Below are 12997 nucleotides of genomic sequence, written 5' to 3' on the forward strand. Positions count from 1 at the left end.
AACCCCGCCCCAGCCTTCCCTCCATACCCCCTGATCCCCGTAGCCACAAGGGCCATATCTAACTCCCTCTTAAATATAGCCAATGAACTGGCCTCAACTGTTTCCTGTGGCAGAGAATTCCACAGATTCACCACTCTGTGTGTGAAGAAGTTTTTCCTAATCTCGGTCCTAAAAGGCTTCCCCTTTATCCTCAAACTGTGACCCCTCGTTCTGGACTTCCCCAACGTCGGGAACAATCTTCCTGCATCTAGCCTGTCCAATCCCTTTAGGATTTTATATGTTTCAATCAGATCCCCCCTCAATCTTCTAAATTCCAACGAGTACAAGCCCAGTTCATCCAGTCTTTCTTCATATGAAAGTCCTGCCATCCCAGGAATTAATCTGGTGAACCTTCTTTGTATTCCCTCTATGGCAAGGATGTCCTTCCTCAGATTAGGGGACCAAAACTGCACACAATACTCCAGGTGTGGTCTCACCAAGGCCTTGTACAACTGCAGTAGTACTTCCCTGCTCCTGTACTCGAATCCTCTCGCTATAAATGCCAGCATACCATTCGCCTTTTTCACCGCCTGCTGTACCTGCATGCCCACATTCAATGACTGGTGTATAATGACACACAGGTCTCGTTGCACCTCCCCTTTTCCTAATCGGCCACCATTCAGATAATAATCTGTTTTCCTATTTTTGCCACCAAAGTGGATAACTTCACATTTATCCACATTAAATTGCATCTGCCATGAATTTGCCCACTCACCCAACCTATCCAAGTCACCCTGCATCCTCTTAGCATCCTCCTCACTGCTAACACTGCCACCCAGCTTCGTGTCATCCGCAAACTTGGAGATGCTGCATTTAATTCCCTCATCCAAGTCATTAATATATATTGTAAACAACTGGGGTCCCAGCACTGAGCCTTGCGGTACCCCACTAGTCACCACCTGCCATTCTGAAAAGGTCCCGTTTATTCCCACTCTTTGCTTCCTGTCTGCTAACCAATTCTCCATCCACATCAATACCTTACCCCCAATACCATGTGCTTTAAGTTTGCACACTAATCTCCTGTGTGGGACCTTGTCAAAAGCCTTTTGAAAATCCAAATATACCACATCCACCGGTTCTCCCCTATCCACTCTAATAGTTACATCCTCAAAAAATTCTATGAGATTCGTCAGACATGATTTTCCTTTCACAAATCCATGCTGACTTTGTCCGATGATTTCGCCGCCTTCCAAATGTGCTGTTATCACATCTTTGATACCTGACTCCAGCAGTTTCCCCACCACCGACGTTAGGCTAACCGGTCTATAATTCCCCGGTTTCTCTCTCCCTCCTTTTTTAAAAAGTGGGGTTACATTAGCCACCCTCCAATCCTCAGGAACTAGTCCAGAATCTAACGAGTTTTGAAAAATTATCACTAATGCATCCACTATTTACAGGTGAAGTGTAGGAAAGTTTGGAGGATAACTAATATTGTTTTGTTTAAGAAAAGCTCTTTGTTGTTTAAGTAAGCCAGGAAGTTATGGTAGCGGGAAAGTTATTGGAAGGTATTCTAAAGGACTGGATATATGAGTGTTGGATAGACAGGGATTGTTTAGGGATAGTCAGCATGGCTTTGTGCATAGTAGGTTGTGCCTAACCAATCTTAGTTTTTTTTTCAGGAAGTAAATGAAGGAAAAGCAGTGTATGTTATCTGCATGGACTTTAGCAAGTCCTTTGATAAGGTCCCGCGTAAGAGCTTGATCAAGAAAGTTCAGTCGCTTGACATTCAAGGTGAGGTAGTAGATAGCTGCTGCTTTGACTGCAGGCCTGTAACTAGTGGTGTGCCGCAGACATTGGTGTTGGTGCCGGCTGCTGTTTCTCATCTATATCAACAATCTGGATGATAATGTGGTAAACTGGATTAGCAAATTTGTGGATGACACCAAGACTGAGGGTGTAGTGGACAGCGAGGAAGATTATCAAAGTTTGCCAGGGGATTTGCACCAGCTGGAAAAATGGGCTGAAAAATGACAGATGGAGTTTAATCCAGACAGGTCTGAGGTGTTGCACTTTGGAAGGACCAACCAGGATTGGTCTTACACGTGAGCCGAAGGGTCCTGAGGAGTGTGTTAGACAGGAATCTGGGAACACAGGTCCATAATTTCTTGAAAATGGCATCACAAGTAGATAGGGTTGTTATGAAATCTTTTTGGCACATTGGCCTTCATAAATCAAAGTACTGAATACGAGTTGGGAAGTTATGTTGAAGTTGTATAAGATGTTGGTGAGGCCTAATTTGGAGTATTGTGTGCAGTTTTGGTCACCTACCTACAGGAAATGTAGATATGATTGAAAGAGTGCAGAGAAAATTGACAAGGATATTGGCAGGAATTGAACACCTGAGTTATAGGGAAGAGTTGAATAGGTTCGGACTTTATTCCCTAGAGTGTAAAAGATGGAGAGGAGATTTGATAGGTATGCAAAATTGAATGATCTAGATAGGGTAAATGCAAGCAGGTGTTTTCCACCGCGGTTGGGTGAGACTACTAGAAGTCATGGGTTAAGGGTGTAAGATGAAATGTTTTGGGGAACATGAGAGGGAGCTTTTTCAATCCGAGCCTGCTGTGAGAGAGGAATGAGCTGGCAGTGGAAGTAGTGGATGTGAATTCGATTTTGACATTTAAGAAAAATTTGGATAGGTACATGGATAGGAGAGGTATGGAAGCCTATGGTTTACAGACAGGTCGATGAGACTAGGCAGATTAATGGTTTGGCATGGACTAGATGGGCTGAAGGGCCTGTTTCTTTGCTGTAGTGTTCTATGACTCTGAGAGGTTGTAAAAACTGAAGTAGTTTTCTTTGGTGTGGCAAATAATGATGGGGATCTGATGGAGGTTTGTAAGATTGAAAGGCATAGAGTGGAGAGTTGATAACTTTTACCTTCAGGTTGAAATTTCGAATTCTGAAGGGATTGCAATTAAAGTAAGAGGGGAAGGTTCAAAGATGTGCAGGACACATTTATTTTAAAGAAGTGTTGTACTTGGAATGTGCTGCCACCGATAGTGGTGAAAGCAGATACAATAGAGGCATTTAAGAGTTTATTGGATATGCACATAAATGTGCAGAGAATGGAAGAATATGGTCCATCTGCAGGCCGAGGAGATTAGTTGTTGTTAGCGTAATTATTTTAGCACAACATTGTGGGCCGAAAGGCCTGTTCCTGAGCTGGACTGTTCTATGCTTGACTTGTGTCACCTTGGAATTCAGTCAATTATATGGGTGGAGGACCTTCTGTTGTTGCTTTTTAAATGATTTGTAGATTGTACAGTGAGATGTCACAGTAGCATAGTGATTAGCACATTGCTTTATGGTGCCAGTTGTAAGATGGGGGCTTGATTCTTGCTGTTGTCTTTCAGAAGTTTGTAAGTGCACCCTGTGACCACATGGGTTTCCTCCAGGTGCTCCAGTTTCCTCCCACAGTCTAAAGAAGTACTGTTTAGTGGGTCATGTAAATTGTCCTGTGATGATGCTAGGGTCAAATAGGTGGGTTAATGAGTGGCACGGCTCACTGGGCCGGAAGGGCCTGTTCCGCACTGTATCGCTAAATAATAAAAATAATATAAATTGCAGATGTTGCAAATCTGAAATAAAAAATGTGAAAAAAAACAATTGCAGGAAATAACAGGTCAAGCAGCATTTGTGAAAGAAAGAGTTAATGTTTCAAGTGGAAGACTTTTTGTGTGTCCCTCCACCTGCCTCCAAACTTCATACTGGCTCGCTGCACTAACTTTATTCATCACAGCACAGCTGACTTTATCTCTGGGCTTTTTCCATTGTGTGTTCAAAAGAGAAGAGTTAAGAAAGCAAAGTTAAGTTTAGGTGGGGGAGAGGTGGCATGAACAAAGAGGTAATCTGTGATGGAGTGGAGACTGAGATTGTCCCGGGGAGATGCAGGCTGTTGATGCCATCTCAGAATGATTGATGAGACTTGTTAATCGTAGCTGATCTGTCTGCGGGAGTCATAAATAGAAGAAAATAAATGGAAGTAATCAAAGAGAAAAGAATAAAGAGACGTTAGAGATTAGCTGTCACATGTACATCAAACACGAAAACATTACAGTGAAATGCGTCGTTTGCACCAATGACCAGCACAGTCTGATGATGTGCTGGGGACAGACTGCAAGTGACACCACTTGTCCAGCACAATTTAGTAATCCTGACCCGTACATCTTTAGAATGTGGAGGAAACAGGAGCAATCCAGAGGAAGCCCAAGCAGTCATGGGGAGAACGTATCAACTCCTTATAGACAGCAGCAGGAACTGAACACCGATGACTGGTGGTATGAACTAACCGTGATGCTACCATGCTGAGGTGCAGAACACAGCTGTTTTAGGGAAATTCAGTTGGGAGAAAGGAGTTGATGTTACAAGTTGATGACCCTGTCCAATTCGTGTTAGCTGTAGGAAGTGTCTGCCTCGCACATTAAACTTGACCTTGCTCCCTGTAATAGTTTGTAAAGCAGCTCCAAAGCAATTTCCTCTCTGTGGTGTGGCCAGTGAACATTCCTGCCTGTGAGGAGTGTGCCAGACAAATCTGGAGTGATTCACACTTCCACATGGGAAGTAGATTCTTTCCTTTCAGAAGCTGCTGATGTCAAGTGCAGCAAGACATCCTGCCTAGCGGAAACTGAATCACTAAGTGTAAGGACGCTGTGCTGAGGCTTTATAAGGCATTAGTCAGACTGCACTTGAAGTATTGCGAGCTGTTTTGGGCCCCTTATCTAAGGAAGGATATGCTGGCATTGGAGAGGGTCCAGAGGAGGATTGCGAGAATGATCCCAGGAATGAAAAGGTTAACATGAGTGTTTGGCGTCTCTGGGCTTATACTCACTGGGGTTCAGAAGAATAAGGTGGGATCTCATTTCACACCTTATGAATATTGAAAGACGGAAATAAAGTGGATGCTTCCAATAGTGGGGCGGTCCAGGACCAGTGAGCCCACCTCAGAATACACAGACAATCCCTTTAGAACAGAGATGAGGAAATTATTGAGCCAGAGGGTGGTGAATTTGTGGAATTCATTGCCACAGATGACCTGGGAGGCCAAGTCATTGGATATATTTAAAGCAGAGGATGAAGGTTTCTTGATTAGTAAGGGGATCAAAGATTATGGGGAGAAGACAAGAGAATGGGGTTAAGAATGATAATAAATCAACTGTGATTGAATGACAGAGCAGACTCGGTGGGCCGAATGACCTAATTCTGCTCCGATGTCTTGTGAGCAGCCAGTTGTCCTGAAGTAGGGAAGTTCACTATCCCTCCAAATGTACCATTACATTTTTGGAGGAGGGAATGTTCTCAAGGGCTACCAGTACTGTTAATCTTCCATTTGGAGTGAAATTAAAGCGGGAATAAACTTTCATTCCTAGAGTACGAGTATTGAGCTTGAGGCATTCTTAACTACTGTTAACTCTCTATTTCGGGTAATAAGTGTTTTAGGGGAGAGGGTGGTGCTCCCACGTGCAGCTGTTCAGGTATCCTTGAAGGATGTTCTGGTAAGTTGGCATGGTACAGACTGTTTAAATTGTTCTTTCGAGCCTCGGAAACTGAGAGATGTTTGGAATCATGAGGGCAATATGCAGGATTAATACGCTCAGTCTCTTCCCAGGGTTGGTGAATCTAGAATTAGAGGACATAGGTTTAACCTGAGAGAAGTAAGACTCAAGAGGAACTTGGGCAAATATTTTTACACGTGTTGAGATCTATGTGGAATCAGCTGTCAGAAGTGGCAAGATAGGTACAGAGGTACCTGGACAGGAAAGATTTAAAGATTCAGAGTACATTTATTATCAAAGTATATACAAAGAATACAACTCTGGGATTCATCATCCTGGAGGCAGCCATGAAACAAAGAAACATCATAGAACCCATTCAAGAGAACATCAAATACCCAATGCTTGAAAAAAGAGCAAATTGCCCACATGGCAAAAAGTGAGCTAATAACACATAGAATATCAAACATCAAACCAGGAGCCCAGTGGTATTCAGTTTGGTTCAGTTCAGCACTGCATCGCTACTCCACTGCAGGCCGCAAGGACGTTCTTCGCTGAAGCACCTCAGTCCAGGTCGATGGCGGTGATCAAACAGCGAAAAGAAAAAGAGTATCTAGAATCCAGGGACACATGAAACATGACAAAGTCCCTAAAAACGAGTCGTCAACCCTGCTGTTCGATCGTTACAAAGTGGATCCCAAGACTACTGCACTTTTCTCTGACAGCAGCTAGTAAGAGGGAGAGGAAGACTGGTCAAATGCAGGCAGATGGCATTGAGCGCCCACCCATCCTCTGCACTCGCCAGGCTTCCAGCCCACATACTCCACTCAAAACCTCACCAAACCTTTGGAGACAGCAAAGCGACAGACATCAGCCCAAAAACACATTATCAAGATGTAAATCTCAGGTTCCGATCGCATGCAGCTTAGTAGTAGAATCGTATTTGAACAAAGAATTATAAGTTTTTTGAACTGTCTGCAGGATGTTGCCATTGGTTGCGTTGTTAGTTTGCACCATCTTGAAGGTTAACAAGCTTGTGAGTTGGAAGTCTGGTAAATGGGACAAGTGTGAATGGGGCATCTTGATTGGCATGAACCATTTGGGCTGAAAGGCCAGTTTCCATGCTGTATGACTCTGACAACCTGCAGTGTACTATTGCTGTGATAACTTTGTGGAGTCACCTGGGGCTTAGACAGGTAACATTCGCTGGCAACAGCCTGGTAATTACATAGATCACAGAACAACTCAGTACAGATCCTTCAGCCCATGATGTTGCACCAAACATTTAACCATCTGTAAGATCAATCTAACGTTCCCCTCCTATATAGCCTTCCATTTTTCTTTAATCCTGGTGCCTAAGGATCTCTTAACCATGCCTAACACTTCTTGCAGCGTCTTCCATGCACCCACCACTCTGTGTAAAGAAATAAAAACCTACCTCTGACATCCCTCCTATACTTTCCTCAAAATTATGTCCCCTCGTATTAGCCATTCTGCCCTGTATAAAAGCTCTCTCTGTCCGCTTTGTCTATTGTCTTGTACACCTCTATCAAGCCACCTCTCATCTTTTGCTCCAAAGAGGAAAGCCTTAGCTTGCTTGGCCTATCCCAATAAGATATGCTCTCTAATCCAAAAATCTGATAATTCTCCTATGCACCCTCTGAAGTTTCCACATCCTTTCTATAATGAGGCAACCGGAACTGAACACAATACTCCGTGTGGTGTAACCAGAGTTTTATGGAGCTGCAACATTACCTTGCGGCTCTTGAACTCAATTCCCCAACTAATGAGTGCCAGTATACACTTTCTTAACAGTTAACACTATCAGCTTTGAGGGATCTGTGGATGTTGACCCCAAGATCCCTCAGTTCCTGCACATTGCTAAGAATCCTGCCATTAGCCCTGTACTCTGTACTCTGCCTTCAAGTTTGACTTTCCAAAGTGTATCACCTCACATACGTGGAACATTATCAAGTTCATCCCACATAAAGGATGTAGGAGAAACACAGATCACGCCGTAAATCATCTGATTAAGGTCACTCTTGCTCAGTGTACTCAATCCAATTGCCAGATGGCTCCTGGAGGCAGCATGTTAGAAACCCAATCCTGTACACCTCCAATGTTTTTTGCTCCGTTTGTGTTCTTCTAATGGATTGAATTGCTGGATACATGATTAAATAAGTGGTGCGACAAAGAATTATAGAACAATGAGACCCCACCTGGTCTTCTCAGGAGCTCCCAGTGCAAGTCAGGTGTTATGCTCACCCATTGCTTGTTTAGAATCAGTGAGCACTACAGCACAGAAACTGGCCTTCTCTCTTGTCCCATTGACCAGCATTTGGACCATATCCCTCAAAACCCCTTTCATCCATGTACCTATGTGAACTTCTCTTAAATGTTACAATTGAACTCAGGACTTCCACTTCCTTTGGCAGCTTGTTCTACACTCGCAGCATCCTCTGAGTGAAGGTTAGTTGGTCTGATCTTGGGAATATATACTCAGCGGTCAGATTATTGGATGCAAGGGGTGGAACCCAGCGTGGTCTTCTCCTGCTGTAGCCCATTCACTTCGATGTGTTGTGCATTCATAGATGCTCTTCTGCACACCACTTCTAGCTAAAGAAATTCCTCCTCATCTCTGCTGTAAAGGATTGTACTTGTACTCTGAGTCTGTGCCCCCTGGTCCTAGACTCCCCCACTATTGGAAGCTTTCTCTCCACTTCCACTCTTATCTAGATGTTCAGTATTCCATAGATTTCGATGAATTCCTCTCTCATTCTTCTAAATGCTAGCTTCTAGAACCATCAGGTTTTAGAAGGTCCAGAACCATCAAACACCCCTCCACATTAACCTTGTCATTCCTGGGATCCTCCTTGTGAACCGAGGAATGAAAGGGTTAATGTATGGCTATTCCTTTGTACATATGGTACCTACCTTACTGAACTAAATCCATTCCTGACCGCAGAGACCTCTTCTGTGTCACCCTTCCCTCTCCACCACCTGCAACATCTGTAGAATGTTTCCAGGTGAATAGGCTCACAGCAACACACAGACTTGCTGGACAAAGAAAATGGTTTCTACCATGTTGATTCTGAGTGACTGTTTTTGAACTGTATTGCTGTACATTGTAGGATGAGATGGCACATAAATGATGGTATAGAATCGGAGGGCTGAATGGCCTGTTTCTGTTGTGTGTACAGTGATGGTTTTACCTTGTACCCTTCCATATTCCCAGTTGGGCAGCTGCTAACCTAGGGCTCTAACTTAACAGTTTCCTTACTTAAAAGTAACCTACAGATGAGACAATAAAACTGTTATTTTCTCAGATTCAGATTTGTCACGTGCTTCAAACATCCAGTGAAATCCATTGCTTGCATTAACAGCCAACACAACTTCAGGATATGTTGGGGGCAGCCCACAAATGTCTCCACACATTCTGGCGCCAACATAGCATGTCTGCTGTGCTCGGCAGAACAACATAAGCAGCAACAACAACGAAAAAACAAGCCCCTTTCCCACCTTCCTTTCGCATAGATAGCCCTCCGACCCCAGCACTGGCCACCAATGGACCTCTAGTACTTGGCCCTGGACTTTCAGACACTCAGACATCTGGCCTCCAACCTTCAATATACGGACCACTCCCACTTCACTCCCCACGTTCTCCAAACACACCCCGGAAAGAAATAAATACATCCACTGCAGTGTTTAATCATGCCTCCCAGGCATCTGTTCTAATTGTTTCTCTGTCTTGCCTTTTGGATCAAGTTTTAGTCAGCTGCCCTCATGATCCCTTGAGTGGTCAGTGTTTCAGCTGTCTACTCACCTCGGAGGTGACTTGCTCTCCTGTGGTAAATGGTGCTGTAAAATCAAAGTGGTATTTTGGTGGTGTTGCTGACAGTGATGTGGGCTTGATCCATGGTGTTTCAAACGGGATGTTAGAGTTGGAAATGTATTGTCCACTCCATGAAGTCGTAATATTAAGATTAAAGATTAAGATTATTTTTATTTGTCACATGTACATTGAAACATACAGTGAAATGCTTTGTTTGTGTCAACAACCAACACAGTTCAAGAATGTGCTGAGGGCAACCCACAAGTGTCGATGCGTCTGGCACTGTCATAGCATGCCCACATTTTACTAACCCCTAATCTGTATGCTTTGGAACGTGGGAGGAAACAGGAGCATCTGGAGGAAACCCACACAGTCATTGGGTTAATGTACAAACTTCTTACAGACAGCAGCAGAATTGGACCTGGGTCACTGGTGTTGTTTTACATCTTGCAGTCAAATGTGAAGTGTTTGTGTGTGGGATATCTCTTCCCCCACCTAACATTGATTTATGATTGATTCTGGTATCAGATACAGACCATCCAATTTGAGCCTGACTGTTTAATGACTGCACATCAGGAATACAATGAATCTGATCTCGCAAGATGCTTTAAAATAGATTGTCCCCAGAATGATGCCGAGACAGCTGTGACTTAAGTCATTGCCAACAATAAGGAAGCTCCCTGCCGCCCTTATAATAGCTGAAGTTACCTTTCACCAGATATGCCTGCTCCTGTCTCTGACAGGGCACTCCTTGTGTGTGTGAGAGACCATAAGACATAGGAGCAGATAAAGGCCAATCGGGCCCTCAAGTCTGCTCCACCATTCCATCACAGCTGATCTATTTTCCCTCTCAAAACTATTCTCCTATCTTCTCCCCATAACCTGTGACATCCTTACTAATCAGGAAATTTTCAATCTTCACTTTAAATGTACCCAGTGACTTGGCCACCATAGCTGTCTGACACAAAAAAAGTTCCACAGGTTCACCACCCTCTTGCCAAAGAAATTCCTTATCTCTGCTGTAAAGGGGTGTCCTTGTATTCTGAAGCTGAGCCTTCTGGTCCCCATACTCTCCCACTACCGGAAACAACCTCTCCACATCCACTCTCTCTTCGGTAAGTTTCAATGAGATCTCCCTTCATTCTTGTAAACTCCAGTGTGTACAGGCCCAGAGCTTTTGTAGACACTCCTCATATGTTAGCTCGTTCATTCTCATGAACCTCCTTTGGGCCCTCTTCAATGCCACCGCATACTTTCTAAGAGAGGGGGCCCAAAACTGCTCAAACTACTCCAAATGCAGTCTGACCAATGCCTTCTAAAGCCTCAGCATTACATCCTTGCTTTTATATTCTAGTTCTCTGGAATGAATGCTGACATTGCATTTCCCTTCCTTACTCAACCTGTAGTTATGTGTGTGTAAACTGGAAGGTCTCTCTGCACTAGTTATTCAGCTCCTAGTTGTGTTCAGTTAATATGATATGCATCCATATCCACTCCTCCTTCATATTCCTGTTAGCGTATCTAATTTCTGTTGTGTCTGCTTCTTGTGCAAAATGGAGGACTATGTGAGAGGAAAGGGTTAGATTGATCTTGGAGTAGGTTAAAAAGGATGGCACAACCTGTATGGTACTGTTCTATGTTCTGTCTCCTTTTTGGGTAATGCAGTCTAGATTTTTGAAAATAAATCTTGCCTCTGGCCCATTATCTTAAATCAGTGTTCCTGAAATTTTGAAGTTTGTTAAAACTCCTCACTTTTGAACAATAATCTTTCCCCAAACCTTCTCTGCTACGAGGGGCTTTTTTCGGTGGCGGGGGGCTTCCTTCCTCTTTCCTTTCTAATGCTGATGAAGAGTCTCAACCTGAAACATCGACTGTTATTGCCCTCTATAGAGGCAGCCTGACCTGTTGAATTCCTCCTGCATTTTGTGGTGTTACTCTGGATTTCCAGCATCTGCACAATCTCGTGTTTGTAATCTGCTGTAAGGGGTGTAATTCTGAGTTCTCCCATCTTGCTCCCAGCATGGATAACTCTGGTATTTTGTCTTCTCCAGGAGCTTGATGCTGTCATTAGCAGCCTGCTTGTGGCAACTTGCAGAAAGTACATGTTAGTTTTCAAAGGGATATGGAATGTTGGAAAATTGGAGCTGGGGTTGGCCTCTTGCCCTCTTAAACCAGCCTCACTATTCACCTTGATCATGGTTAATACATTCCAGGTCCCCTCCCTTCTATTTTGGAGGGTTCTGAATATGAGCTGGAAGGGTTGCACGGTAGTGTTCAAAGTAAAATTTATTATTAGAGTACCTACGTGTCATCACATACAGCCCTGAGATTCATTTTTCTGCAGGCATACTCAGCAAATCTATAGAACAGTAACTGTAAACAATGGACAATGCAAATATAAATAAATAGCAATAAATAATCATGAAATAATGAGACAAGAGTCCTTAAATTAGTATAGTTATCCCTTTTTTTCAATAGCCTGATGGTTGAGGTGTAGTAACTGTTCTTGAACTTGGTGTGTTCCTGAGGAACTTATACCTTCTACCTGATGGCAGCAGCGAGAAGAGAGCGTGGCCTGGGTAGTGAGGATCTTTGGATGCTGCTCTTCTATGGCAATGTTTCACGTAGATATGCTCAATAGTTGGGAGGTTTTTACCTGTGATGTACTGGACTGAATCCACTACCATTTATAGGATTTTCCGCTCAAAGGCATTGGTGTTCCTATACCAGGCTGTAATGCAGCCAGTCAGTACACTTTCCACTGCACATCTAAGTTTCTTGACATGCTGAATTCCTGCAGACTCCTAAGGAAGTAGAGGTGCTGTTGTGCTTTCTTCACAATTGTATTTATATGATGGGTCCACGACAGGTCCTCCAAGATGGTGACACCCAGGAATTTAAAATTACTGACCCTCTCCACCTCTGATTACTGGCTCTTGGATCTCTGGTTTCCCTCTCCTGAAGTCTACAATCAGGTCCTTGGTCTTATTGACATGAGAGGTTGTTGTTATTACACGACTCAGTCAAATTTTCAGTCTCCCTCCTGTACGCTGATTCACCACCTTTGATACAGCCAATAACAGTGGTGTCATTAGCAAACTTATATATGCTGTTGGAAGTGTATTTAGCCACACAGTCATGGGTGGAAAGAGAGTAGAGCAGGGGTCTTAGTACACATCCCTGCGGTGTTCCTCTGCTGATGGAGATTGGGGAGGAGATGAATTTTAGTGTTGTGATTTTTAGTGATCCAGGTTCAATTCAGCTGCTTTCTGTAAGGAGCTTGTACATTCTGTGCATGACAGCTATGTTTTCATCCGGGTGCTCTGGTTTCTTCCCGTATCCCAAAGGCTTGAGGGTTAGTAGGTCACATGGATGTAATTGTGCGGCACAGGCTTGTTGGCCCAGAAGGGCTTGTTACCGTACTTTGTTTCTAAATAAAATAAAAGGCTTCAGTGCATCTGTCTTATAAGCAAGGTTGAGCAAGCTAAGGATTTTCCCTAGAGCGGAGGAGGGTGGGAGGTGACTTGATTGAGGCATAGATAGAGTGGACAGCCAAATACATTGGAGTACTGGAGGGCATAATTTTAAGGTGTTTGGAGGAAAGTGTAGCGGGGGTGGATGTCAGAGGTAGATT

General features: G+C 43.7%; 1 protein-coding gene across 5 annotated transcripts in view; it reads left to right on the top strand.

Moving 5' to 3' along the window:
- jag2b (jagged canonical Notch ligand 2b) overlaps window positions 1-12997 on the top strand; it is a 254114-nt gene that overhangs the window by 168842 nt on the left and 72275 nt on the right. The gene's annotated exons all lie outside the window — the stretch shown is intronic.

The sequence above is a fragment of the Mobula birostris genome, chromosome 1 (genome assembly GCF_030028105.1).
Source record: "Mobula birostris isolate sMobBir1 chromosome 1, sMobBir1.hap1, whole genome shotgun sequence".
Lineage (NCBI taxonomy): Eukaryota > Metazoa > Chordata > Chondrichthyes > Myliobatiformes > Myliobatidae > Mobula > Mobula birostris.